We start from the raw sequence: 14,137 nt of genomic DNA, 5'->3' as shown, positions 1-14,137 counted from the left end.
TTATCTAGGTTTGTAGCATACAACATACAATTTATCTGCAGAACAAATAAGATGTAAATAAATATCCTTTATATTATATTTTCTTTGTCATTAGATACAAATGCGAGTTTGTAGAATTCAAATGCTGCACATAGAACCATATAAAGGTAGACATACTCATTTCTATGTGCTCAACGCACATAAAATTTAATGGAAAATTGATCTCAGTGTATGTCTTTAACATAAATTTGTTTTAAAGCTCGATTAATGTCTCAGGTCTAAGAGGTCAGGTCAGAGTAATATTATTGAATCCAATCATTCACAGTCAAATTCTAAAAGTACAAGGTGCATGTTAAGGTACCGAACATAAAAACAGCTTTTCAATCCCGTAGAGCACTTCTGATTGAATATTGAAAAGATAGCCTAAAATCGTAATTTCATAATTAAATTTGGATTGAACTCCACGGTCTGTTACCATAAGGGATACAATTGGATGATTTCCATGTGGCGAGTAAAACTAAACTTTTTTAAGAGTTCGGCAGCTTATTTAATGATATCTTGGTGAATTTAAATGATTCAATCAAATTTGTTCCTACGGTGACTCAGTCTTCAAATATAAAATGACATCTTATAATGTATCCGTGTACTGCTCTTTTATTAATATTATTATTAATGAGTGTCCTGAGCTTATAAGCTACCTATACATCGACTTTTAAATAAAGTTATACTTAATTTGAAATATGCCGTTTCCAACATTTGTCGTTTTCTTTGTATGTTTACATCTGTTTTCATCATTTACCGACTGAATTTGCCCAAATTTATCGTATGTCTCGCTCGATTTCGATTATCTATCATATATAAGACACGATGCCGGTGAAATCCATATCTTAGAACATCTATTTTGACCAGCAGTATTGAATTGTTAAATTGCTTGTTTATACATCTTACTTGTTCGCCATTTTGATTTAAACATGGTTTAAGTTCAAAACATTGAATGTTTAAGTAGCGGATGTTATTATTATAAATATAATCATGAAAAAAACATTATTAAAATACATTAATCGTGTTTATAATAAGAAATTTTATAGAAAAACATTAGCTGTACGCTCAATTTTGTCACATCTAATAGGCGTATTTTGAGATTATTTTCAAATAAATGAACTTTAGAGAAAAAATTTCAACCATTTTATGTACGCATACATTGAAGGAAGGGATAAATATTGAAATGCATTAAAAACAACCGAGCCAACAATTAAATTTCCTTCAGAATTTTCGAATATATTCATCTAATCCATGCTGTACGCTCAATTTTGAGAGTGACTGTATTTTTAATTTTTCGTTACCGCTGATTTTTGTTTTCTTGATTAGGCTGGTGCTAAGCCACTCGGCCAACCAGCCCGGGCTCTCTTACTGTCATGCCTACAGCATCAATCGAATTTCTAAACAGACAAGCAGGGTTTGCAGAAATCGCTCTCAATAGATAACGAACAACGATAAAAGAGAGGCAAAAACCTCTTCGAATCATAACAAGCCATGAAAACAAAACTATCGCACTTTTATACAAGTTGGGGTTTGATAAAACACGTTTTTCTCGCTTATTTCATGTTGGGGACCATATTTTTTGGCACAGCTGTGTAAAACAAGTTGAAATGCATCATCAGAACCGGTGCCCCCGCAATTGGGGTTTATTGAAAGAAATTTATCATGGGTTGTAGCCCCCCGAATCAGTTCATTATCGTAACAGCTACCGAAAAACGTCTCTCACGGTATGCTACCTATCGAGAGTGTATACAGACATGATAAGTGAGAGATTTTCTCATTCTCTTTTGGATTCAAACCCTGCAGACAAGTTTAAATTTGTTAAGAATTGTAATAAGTGATTATTTTATCAATTTATTTTATTATTGAATTTAAATTTATTCGAAAGTCTTCAAAGTCCACTAAACTAACAATACAATCTCATTGCGGAAAAGTGAATTGTCTATCGCTTATTGTCAAACAATCCTACACCTTCCTTTCTGTATCACCCGAATGTTTTTCTTTCAAGTGTTTTCTATCCATCAACCTGCCAGCTACGTAGCTTCTTACGTTCTTCTAAATTGTCCTCCAAGAGTCCAAACAACAAACTGCATTATTTACCATCAAGCATTCCTTCACTTCATCAAAGGGAATAGCCACATCGTCGTTGGATTGGACTCACAGTCGACTCCAGATCGGTTGACTGTGTGGCATGCACAGTGCACAGAGCGAACCCCTTCATTCTGAATTAATAATTATAGAAAACAAACAAAAACAAATCACTCCTGCTGCAGTTTCGTCCCATGTCGGTCCGACGTGGACATTGGAAAGAAAACCAGGAAGAGTTGTCCGCCCCAGCTAATGCCGCTCCGGAGCCGCCGCTTCTGGCGATATGCCCACCAGGCTCCGGCTGGACAAATAAACAAATCAATAATATTCAATTTTCGAGAGCATGACAAATAAAGCAGTCGGTGGATAGAACTTGGCTGCACGATGAAGATGTTCTGCTGCACCTTGTGGAGGTTATCCAGGTTGGACGGTGACAGAAAAGAAGGAATTATCTAAGGTTATGGAGTACATGTTGCATGTAGTATTGAACGAGTGTAGATCGCCTTGTGCTTTCTTTTCTTATTTCTATTTCGACAAAGGTTAACATAACTCAACTTAATTTTTATTTATTGTATCCATCATATGTACTACAGCTTATCTGGTAAAACAAAACTCAGTCGTATCATGTCAACTCACAGTGTCAAAAATAACTGTGGAACGCAGCAAGATCGACCAGTTTTGATATCGTTCTTTGCGATCAAGTCGATTAGTGCAAAGCATAGAAAAGTGTCTTACTTTTTATTTATAATAAATTTATGATGGTAAAGATACGATCAAAAAACATTCAGGTCTGTTTGACATGACACATATTTACCCTATTACAACTAACCACCGACTGTTGGATTTTCTAACAATTCTATATAACCCACCACAACTTGTATAAGAACTGGGCATGTGCGAAACTGTTAGATGCTTATACAAAAAAGTTAAGCTCACAAACAAATATTGAAAGAAAAACTTGCAAAAAATATTTGTATAAGAATCTAGCATTTTTGCACATGCCTAGTTCTTATACAGGTTTTGGTAGGTTCTTATACAGAATAGTTAGAAAATCTAACAATCACCGGTTGGGAGTAGTATTGAAACAAATTAAATGAATTTAATTATTTTGACACAAATTCTTTTGAAATTTAATTTCCATTACTATTCTACAGTAGCTTGCGTTTTCAAAATTCGAATTCCTTCTTCCAAGAGATACAGGTTCTTAAATATCCACCTCGGACCACAAGTCTTTTATTGATTCATGATTAATGATCGACAATTTATTAGCACCGCGGAGTGCAATGTTTCTCCGTTCCTGTGCCGTTCCTTCATCTCCATAGCAAATCCAGTTGTTCTCAGATCTCCCGTCATCGTCGCCGGTCTGTCTCAAGTAGCAGTTTATTGAATTTACATTTGAATAATAATCCCCCACACAGCAGCTGGCTATCTCGTGATTACATCCGATATAGACTATTAATTTATTGGATAAATTAGTGATGGTTAATAAGATTTAGAAGAAAGCAACACGAGCTAGCCCTCGCGCTGCCTATCCAGCGATCGGATAGAGGTCCTCTCCAACCGAGGAGACAAGACTCCACCACCATCGGCGAGAAACAGATAATCAGTGTTGTTTATAAATAGTGAGAGATTATTGCACCGCGCTGGGCCAAAGTTGCCCCTCACAAAAGGCACCCATCGGGGAGATTAATCGTTTTCGATTCCGGTAGCACTCGAAGTCGACGTCGGAGTTCTCCGGCCCAGAACGAGGAGGGCGATAATATGATCCGACTTGATCTTCCCTATCGGTTGCCCAGGTTGAACCCACTCGCACGATGGCACGATGGATGTCACAGGGGTCATTGTTCCCGGATTAATCTTTCGATTTCAGCTGCCTGTCGATTCGGATGTGTGGCGGCTCCGCGAGGACATATTTCGCTGCGAACAAAAGAATGTTCAATCAATTTTTCGAAAACGACAAAGCATCCCAGGAATCTCCCACTGATGGCCTAAGCTGCCAATTTTTATTGAAAGGGCACCCTTTCTGTCAATTTCTGATTTTTTTTTCTCTGAATAAAGAATCTCAAGAGGTTGATTGAATTGGGCCAGTAGCTGATCAAGATGCAGAGGAAAAAAAGAGAAGCACAAGAAACATAGGATTGGAATCTCAAGCACCCTTCGGGTTCTCGCTAGGATTGTGTCATTCAATCAACCGATTTTGTTTTCTTCTGTGAGCTTAATTCTTGCACGGCGGATCTATGCGAAAGGACGACCAGAGGTGCGAGAGGTGTGCCGTGTGTACTTTCGGTGTTTGTATTTTTCCACTCGAGAGCGTCAAGAGGGCAGAGGTTGTCTGCCTACTTCGGGTGTTTGTTTCAGGCCAAGTGTCCCAGTTGTCGAATATGGTATGTCATGATAGAAACTGTCCAGTGCTTTAGACGGGGTTGCCGTTTCGTTTTATTTTTCAACAGGTACTTGAATAATATTGAATACAACATTAACATTATTTATAATTGATTAAAAAAAGAAAAAATCAAAGCTTCTTTGAAATTCTGTGACGATTCATTTTATTATTTAGCTTACATCTAAACAGATAACACTGAATCAACAATCTGACGTAAAAAAAATTTTGACCGCGGTTCTTCTGGAGCCCGTAGTAGGCCCAACTTTCACATATGATGCGCCTTCGTATTTCACGACTAACATTGTAAGTAATTTTGAGTCATTTGAAGTACGATATTAGTTTCAATTAGCTTAGAAATTCCGCGACAAACATTGTTATCAGCCGTTAGCAAGGATCCAGGGTAGACGAATTCCTCGACCACCTCGAAGGTCTCCCGTCTATCGTAACACTGCTTTCCAGGCAGACCCTGTCGCGCTCGATTCCGCCCAGAAGCATGTACTTTGTCTTCGATGCATTCACCACCAGTCCAAAATTTTTTGTTTCACGTTTCAGGCTGGTGTACAGTTCTGCCACCTTTGCGAATGTTCGGCCGACAATGTCCACACAGCAAAAAATATTGTAATGTACATCGACGTAACTTCAACGACGCATCAAAAAATCTGATGTAGTGACAAAAATGATATGCAAATAAACACAATTCCGATGTAAATTTACATCGCCTGAAAAGTACACATGTTCTGAAGTAACCTTTTTCCATTACATTGCATGTGTGTAATATCCGTACGTAAATGCATACAATATTACATAGATTCAGATGCAACCCGTTGTTCAAAATCTGAAGTGTAAAATAACACATCATCGTGTGTAATATCACAACCGTGTTCTATGCAATAATAAATCTCGGCAACACTGACCAGATTTTGTTTGCTCCTTGCTCGCGTTTTGATTCAGTTGACGACGGTGCGCCGTGCGCCATATTCTTTTCTTGTTTTCTTTAAAAATAAATGTAAGTATCTCAAGTTCCTTTATTTTTCATTATAATAATTGATTATTTTACTCCTTTTTTTGTTCGTAGGTCACGTAATCAAAGAGACCGGAAAGCCGTCAAGGTGCACCCATCAGGAGACGAATAAACAGCAGAATTCTTGCCGCCCGCTGCTGGAACATCCTTCAAAAATATTTAGCTTAGGAGTCGGAAGCTGCGCACAAAGGAAATCCGTAATCCATTTGCCAACAGGATGTGCATGGAACATAACGTAAGTACCTGAATTACTACGGTTTACAAAAGGATTTCTTACATATTCGATGAGGATAATCTCTAAGAAATTCTTTCTGCAATTTGTAATTGTTTTCGGGGAATCCGGATTTCATCCCCATATGGGATACAAAATAAGGTCCCTCAGGGACACGGAATCTTTCAGAGATTTTGATTGGTATTCTTGGGGAGTTATAAAAGATAGTTTCGGGATTTCAAATTCAATCTTTCAGAGGGAGTTCTTCGTGGTTTTTCTGATGAAATCTTTCACAGATTCCCAACAATCCTACACGGATTCTCTGTGTATTTTTTTGGAGATTCGCAATGGAATCATTTGAGAATTCCGAATAGAATCTGTCAGGGAGTTAGAATGAAATCATTTATGGATTCTCAATTGAATATTACAGGAATTCCGAATGTCGTGATAGTGGTGGTGATAAGTGTAGCCTATTGTTGTTTAATGACCGAAGTTGGACTAAGCAGCAGATGTGATTTCAAAACTAACTTCAGATCCAGAGATTTACCATAGAAAATACTTGTAAATACTAATGGTATTCATTGAATTGGATACTTCACGGTACTAAGATTCCCAACAAAATTCGTTTGGGATTCCAATGGGAATGATTTGTAAATCACGACAGAAATCCTTCGAACTTTCCGAAGGGAATCCAGCTCAAGGGGATTCTAAAGGGAATCTTGAAGAAATTCTTTAGACAAATCTTCGGATAATCCGATGGATACCCTTTGGGGATTTTCTTGCTATAATAAAAGTGATCCGATCTACGGAAGTGTCTGACAACTGATGATATATTACAACTAATGATATATAATTTATAATAAAGGGTCTACTATGTTCTGATGTCTTCAATCTTGGGTTGCTTGTATTCTTTCACTCCTCCTCAAGGTGCAACGATTGAAATCTTATCTTCTTTCAGGAGGATTCCAGTTTTAATTTCGGGAACGTTTTCGTCAAGTCATCAGCAACCATTGTTTCAGTGACAGTGGCCTAAGTAACCAAAAGTTCCTTCAAGAGTACGTTTTTCGCTTAATCAGCTTCACTGAGCTGCTCAAGCGAAAAACGTACTCTTCGAGGTACTCTTAAAGGAACTTGTGGTTACTTGGGAGAGAACCTTGATGTGGTTGTTTTTCACTAGGTCGCGGATGAAGTTAATGTGTTTAGTTCTTCGGATCCCTCCTTCAGCTTCTAACATCGCTATGCAGCTCTGGTTGTCCTCGCGTATGATTATTGGACCGGTAGGCTTCTCACCAACATCCTTCATCAGCTTGTTCAACCAGAGTAGCTCCCGACCCGAGCAGGAGCGACGACCTCAATAACAGAAATTGGTATGATTTAGTGATTTAGCCTTGCATAAGAGGTAAAATACCAAAAAATAATACCAAAAAATTATATGCAGAATACTTGAGGCATACCATGCTTAGGTATTTCAATACCAAACGAATAATAATTGGTTATGCATTTGGTATTAAAATTCAATTTAATAACTGAGTTTGTTATGGCTTAAGTATTGTGCATATTAGTTTTTGGTATTATTCCTTTGGTATTTTACCTCTTATCCAGGGCTAGTTCATAACAGAGTATGGAATCAAACATTAGGTATTATTGAGCCAATTTCTCCTGCTCGGGGACAGGCTTCGGATAATGCCACGTACTCCGCCTTGGTAAACGAAAGTGTAATACACTACTGTTTCCGAACAGCCCATGAAATTGGCCCACCTAAGTGAAAGATAAATCCATAGAGTTTCGGTCTCGATGGTCACCGGCCCAATCAGCATCGACGTATGCTTCACGTTGTCCAGCTCCCCAAGTTCCAGTTTTCAATCTGCAGTTGTTTGAAGATATCTCAAAGCCTGTTGTGCCTCCGTCCAATCCGCCTGGCTAGGATTGCTCACCTTGAGCCCTAGGACGGACGCGCTAATGGTAACATCTGCAAAGCGCATATTAAACTCATCCTTCTGTGGCAATGGTTCTTCCTCCTTTTGCTGTAGTTTCGGATAAGAATTTCTTCAGGAATCCTTTGAGGATTCATTTGAAAATCATATGAGAATTCCTTCGGGAATCATGAAATATTTCCATCGGGAATCCTTAAAGAATTCATTCGGGAATCCTTTGGGGATTCCTTTGGAAACTATTTGAGAATTTCTTCGGAAATCCTTTGTAGATTGCTTCGAGAACCCTTTAAGGATTTATTCGGGAATCCTTTGAGGATTCATTCGGGAATCCTATGAGGATTCATTCTGAAATCCTTTGAGGATTCTTTCGAGTATCTTTTGAGGATTCCTTCGGAAATCCTTTGAGTATTCTTTCGAGAATCTTTTAAGGATTCTTTTGGGTGGATTCCTTAAGAAATACATTAAAGATTCATTCTGGAGTCCTTTGAGGATTCATTCAGGAGTCCTTTGAGGATTCAATCCTTTGTGGATTCCTTTGAGAATCTTTTGAGGATTTCTTCGAGAACTGCTTGAGAATGCCTTAGGGAATCAGTTGAGAATTCCTTCGGGAATCCTTGGAGCATTGAGGATTCCTTCAAAAATACTTTGAGGATTCCTTCGAGATTCATTTGAGGATTCCTTCCGGAAGCTTTGAGGATTCTTCCTGGTATCCTTTGAGAATTTCTTTGAGAATCCTTTGAGGATTCCTGCGGGATTCCTTTGAGGATTCATTCGGAAATCCTTTTAGAATTCCTTCGAGAATCATTTAAGAATCCTTCGAGAATTCCTTCGGGAATCCTTTGAGGATTTATTCGAAAATTCATTTGAGAATTTCTACAGTAATGCTTCGAGGATTCCTTCGAGAGTCCTTCAACAATTTCTTCTGGAATACTTTGTTGATTTTTTCGGGAACACTTTAAAGATTCCTTCGGAAATTTTTTGAGAGATTCATCAGAAATACTTTGAGGATTCCCTCGGGAATCCTAAGAGGATTAATTCGGAAATGTTGAGAATTCTTTCGAGAGTCATTTGATCATTCCTTCGGCAATTTTTTGTATACTTTATATTTTTGTATACAATACTTCTTTCGAGAATTCTTTGAGAATTACTTCGGGACCTTTGAGAATTCTTCCTGAATTCCTTCGAGGATTCCTTTGGAAATCCTCTAAGAATACCTTCGGGAATCCTTTAAGGATTTTTTCTGGAATTCTTTGGGAGTCCTTTGGGGATTCCGTAAAAATCCTTTGGGGATTCCTTCGTAAAGTTTTTGACGATTCCTTCGGATATCCTTTTGGGATTCATTCGGAAATCATTAGAGGATTCCTTCGGGAATCCTTTGAGAATTCTTTGAATATTCCTCCGGGAATTCTTCGAGAATTTCTTCGGAAATTCTATGAGGATTCTTTCTGGAATGCTTTGAGGATTCCTCCGGAAATACTTTAAGGATTTCTTCGAGAATTCCTTGAGGATTTATTCGGGAATCCTTCGAGGATTTATTCGGGATGCTTTGAGGATTTATTCAGGAATTCTTAGTGGATTCCTACGGAAATCCTTTGTTGATTCCTTCGAGACATCTTTGAAAATTCCTTCGAATTTCTTGAGAATTCCTTTATGAATCCTTTGAGGGTTTCTACGGGAATTCTTTGAGGATTCCTTCGAGAATATTTTGAGGATGTCTTCGATATTTGTTTAAAGAATTTCTTCAGTCACAGTCAGTTGTAGTCACCTATGTGCAACATGAGTGCTTCTAGGGCTTCAGTGGGCTTTGATCCCACGACCCAGTTTGTTAGATACGTGCTCTCCCTACTAAGCTACGAAGGACCTCCGAAGAGTTAGCTCTGAAAATGTATTGCGAGAGATCGGCTGGTACCTGGTGCTGGGAATTTGGTTTCATCAGTACCCGCTAAGCTGCGGTGGACGACGGAGGTCCTTCCTAGCTTAGTAGGGAAAGCACCTGTCTAGCGAACAGGAGTCGTGGGATCAAAGCCCATCGAAGGGGCGGTTACCCTCCAATACCTTTTCCGAACTAAATCTATCACATGATGTACATATGCATAATCAAGTTTCAGACTTAGTAAACTTTGAGAGTTCTTTCGAGAATCATTTGCTTCGGAACCTTTCCTTAGGAAATCCTTTGAGGATTCCTTCGGAAATTACTTGAGGATTTCTTCGGGAATCCTCTGAGGATTCTTTCGGGAATCCTTTGGGGAATAATTCGGGAATCCTTCCTGGATGCCTTCTTCCTTCCTTTAAAGATTTCTAAATTAATCGTTTCAGGACTATACGTTAATCCTTTGAGAATTCGGACTGAAATTGGATTCCTTCGAGAATCTATTGCGGATTCCTTAGAGAATTTCTTTCGGGAATCCTTTGAGGATTCCTTCGGGAATCATCTGAGGAATCCTTCGGGAACCTTTGAGGATTATTCCTGGAATCCTTTGAGAATACCTTCGTAAACTACTTCGGAGATCCTTCGAGGATTCTTTCGCGAATTCTTTAAGAATTCCTCCGGGAGTCCTAAGAGGATTCTTTCGGGAATCCTTTGAGGGTTTATTTCGATATCCTTTCAGGATTCCTGCATAACAAACTTTGAGAAATCTTTCGAGAATCATTTGCTTCGAGGACCTTTTAGGATTCTTTCTGGAATTTTTCGGGAGTCCTTTGGGGATTCCGTAGAGAATCTTTCAGAAATCACTTAAGGATTCCTTTGGGAATCCTCTGATGATTCTTTCGGAAATCTTTTGGGTAATAATTCGGGAATCCTTCCTGGATGCCTTCTTCCTTCCTTTGAAGATTTCTAAATGAATCGTTTCAGTACTTTACGTTAATCCTTTGAGAACTGAAATTGGATTTCTTCGAGAATTTCTTTTGGGAATCCTTTGAGAATGCCTTCAGAAATCCTTTGAGTATTCTTTCAGAAAATCTTGTGAGCATTCCTTCAGAAATGCTTTGAGGATTCCTTCGGGAATCATTTGAGGAATCCTCCGGGAACATTTAAGGATTCTTCCTGGAATCCTTTGAGAATTCCTTCGGGAATCCTTGAGGATTCATTCGGGAATTTTTTTGAGGGATCTTTCAGATTTACTTTGAGGATTCCTTCGGGAACATTTGAGGATTCCTTCGGGAACCTTTGAGGATTCTTCCTGAAATCCTTTGAGAATTCCTTCGTGAACTAATTCGGGAATTCTTTGAGGATTTATTTCGATATCCTTTCAGGATTCCTGCATAACAAACTTTGAGAATTCTTTCAAGAATCATTTGCTTCGGGAACATTTGAGAATTCTTTCTGGAATTCTTCGGAGGTCCTTTGGGGATTCCTTAGAAAATCCTTTGGGGATTCTTTCTGAAAGCCTTTGATGATTCCTTAGGAAATCCTTTGAGGATTCCTTTGGAAATCACTTGAGGGTTCCTTCGGGAGTCCTCTGAGGATTCCTTCAGGAATCCTCTGAGGATTCTTCCAGGAATCATTTGGGGAATAATTCGGGAATCCTTCCTGGATGCCTTCTTCCTTCTTTTAAAGATTTCTAAATGAATCGTTTCAGGACTATACGTTAATCCTTTGAGAATTCGGATTGAAATTCTTTGAGGATTCCGACGAAAATCCTTCGAGGACTCCTACGGAAAACCTTTGAGAAATTCTATGGGATTCTGTTGAGGGTTCCTTCGGGTATCCTTTGAGGATTGTAACGTCGATCATTTGAGAGTTTCTTTGAGATGATTCAAGGGAACCCTTTAAGCATTGCTTCAGGAATCTTTCCTTCATTTGGGAATCCTTTGAGGTTTCAGGTTTCATTCCGTTTGGAATCTCAGAAGAAAAATTGCATTTGAAATTAGACGAGAGTTACGTTTTGATTCCACGAATGATTTAATTTAAAATCCCCAGGAGCCTTTAATTTGGAATCACAGAACGATTTTATTCGCTATCTCAGGAGAATCCGATTTAAAATCCTAGGAGCCTTCTGTTTGAAATTCCAGAAAGATTCTATCCCAGTAGGATTCGATTTGAAATCCCTGGAGAATTCCATTTTTAATCCCAGTAGGATTACATTTTGACTCCAAGGATAATTGGATTTGAAATCCCAGGAAACTTCGATTTGTAATCACAGAAGGCTTCCGGAAACCCAGAGGGAAGGTTGCATTTAGAACCCATTCCATTTAAAATCATAGAAAGATTTTATTTGCAATCCAAGAATTGATTGGGAATCCCCAGAATCCTTGCATTTTAAGTCACAAAATAATTCCTTTTCAAATCCCAGAGGTCTTCAGGCTTTCATTTGGAATCCAAGAAAAATTTGATTCAAAATCCCATTTAGAATCCCAGGAGCTTTCCGTTTCGAATCCCAGAAAAGATTCCATTTAATTCCGTTTAGCGTTCTTCGGAGCCGTCCTTAAAAATCTCAGAAGGATGCCATTCGGAATCCTAGAAGGCTTCCTTTTCAAATTCCAGAATGATTTCAATTAGAATTCCAGTAGGATTTCCTTTGGAATCCTAGGAGGAGGATTTGATTTAAAACAATTTGGAATTCCAGGTACCTTCTATTTTAAATTCAAAAAAGATTTTTTTTTCTCAGGAAGATTCGATTTAGGATTCCAGGAGGATTCTATTTGGGATTCCAGGAGTATTCCAATTGTAATCTTGAAAGCCTTCCATTTTGAATACCTGAAACATACCATTTTGGAATCCCAGGAGCCAATCAATTTGAAATCTCAGTGATTCCATTTAGGATTCCAGGAGGTTTTCTTTTGGAATCCTAGGAGGACTACAATCAAATTCACTGATTCCATACAAAATTCGTGGAACTTTCCATAAAAAATCACCAAAGATTCCATTTGGAATCCCAAGAGGATCAGATTTGGTATCCTGAGGATTCGATTTAGAATCTCAGGAGGTGAAAATAATTATTTAGATTTTAATAGAATGTCTTCACTTGCCATGAGACGAAGAAGTACTAACCCATTAAAACCACTTGGTTGTAACATTACAGATACTTATTTCGGCTTCAAGTCAAGTCAAGAACCAGGCACTGAAGAAGGCCTTACTGTAAGTATCGAAATACGTATCAATAAAGTTACAATTAAGTGGTGGCAGTAAATAGGATAGTGACTCCGTACATAACAACTGATCTCAGAAGATTATTTGTACATGTTCCCCGAAGGTTTTCCTTCGGAATCCTCGGTGATTCTCATCAGATTTAAAGCAAATTTCTTTCAGAATCAATGATGAATAATTTTTGTTTTTTTTTTCGGTGGGGAATCCATATAAAAATTTCATTGGGATTTCAGAAGGGTTCTTACAGGAATCTCAGAAAGATTTTGATCGGAATCCCAGAAGGACTAATAAGGGAATGTCCTAAAAAATATCTATCCGAAAGAGGGAAAAAATTCAGGAAAATTCACTACAGAATAAACAGATTTCTTTTGAAATTTTAGACGCGTTCCCATTCGAATTACTTAAAAACTCTCATCGGAATCTCAGAAGGATTCTTTGGGAACTCCAGGAGGATAATCCACGAAATCCCAGATGAATTCTTTCCGAAATTCCAGAAGGTTTAAAAACTAACATCGTGAGCGCCTGAACAAAAAGCTTAAACATCTAGCGACATAACCCATACTTGATCCAGACTGTAATGTACCTATTCCTACTACATTTCTCATTCATTTTTTTCTAGCAGCTTTAAAGCGCCTCTGAATGCTGAAGCCTTCCATGCAGCTTTGTACAACATTACTCCGGCGAAGGTAATCCGGCAGGATAGGGCTACCTTTGTTCTTTAAATCAATACTGGATTCCGGATGGTTTTTCGTGAAATGCAGTCGGAGAATGAATGAAGGAAATTGTCCAATGTCAACTCGCCCAATCTGCGAAAAGCTTTGCAGTGGGCCACGAACCACCAAGATGATCCAGCACCGGCCGAAGATGACGAAAACATGGAGAAGCGTACCGACATCAGCTGGTGGGACGCTATGGCCTGATGGAGATGACGCATGACGGTTTGCGGTGTATCGCCATTGCATGTGATCTCTGAATGCGACGGCTCGGGCGACGCGGGACACAAAAAAAATGCGTCAAGAAAGTGCTGTTATAGTGGATATAGTTGGTTATATTTATATGCCGATCATAATATAATAAATAAACAAATTATGTTAAAAAAAAACTAGGAATACAACCCAGCATATAACTTATTGAAAAAAGAAAACACGAAACAACTCAATGGAGCAAATGCCATGTACGTTGCCATATTTTACGTAGCTTTATTGTACATCGCCTTGATTACGTCAAATAATTTTTACATCGGTAAAAATTACATCGCTTTTGTTGGTTACACAGCAAGCTGTCGAGTACATCGCTCAGTGTAATATTCACCATCCGATGGATTCGACGGGTTGCATCGTTTTCGATGTAATATTCAACAACTTTTTTTGCTGTGCATATCATCCGCGAGACA

General features: G+C 38.5%; 1 long non-coding RNA gene across 1 annotated transcript; it reads left to right on the top strand.

Moving 5' to 3' along the window:
* The first annotated feature begins 5,570 nt into the window (after positions 1-5,570).
* LOC134221224 (uncharacterized) lies at positions 5,571-13,858 on the top strand. Its single transcript, XR_009982269.1, has 2 exons — positions 5,571-5,745; positions 13,364-13,858. It is a non-coding gene; the product is annotated as an uncharacterized LOC134221224 (long non-coding RNA).
* The last annotated feature ends 279 nt before the right edge of the window (positions 13,859-14,137 follow it).

This window comes from Armigeres subalbatus, chromosome 3 (assembly GCF_024139115.2).
Source record: "Armigeres subalbatus isolate Guangzhou_Male chromosome 3, GZ_Asu_2, whole genome shotgun sequence".
In the NCBI taxonomy this organism is placed as follows: domain Eukaryota; kingdom Metazoa; phylum Arthropoda; class Insecta; order Diptera; family Culicidae; genus Armigeres; species Armigeres subalbatus.
The sequence above is the reverse complement of the archived record's forward strand: the minus strand, read 5'-3'. Positions and strand labels throughout refer to the sequence as shown.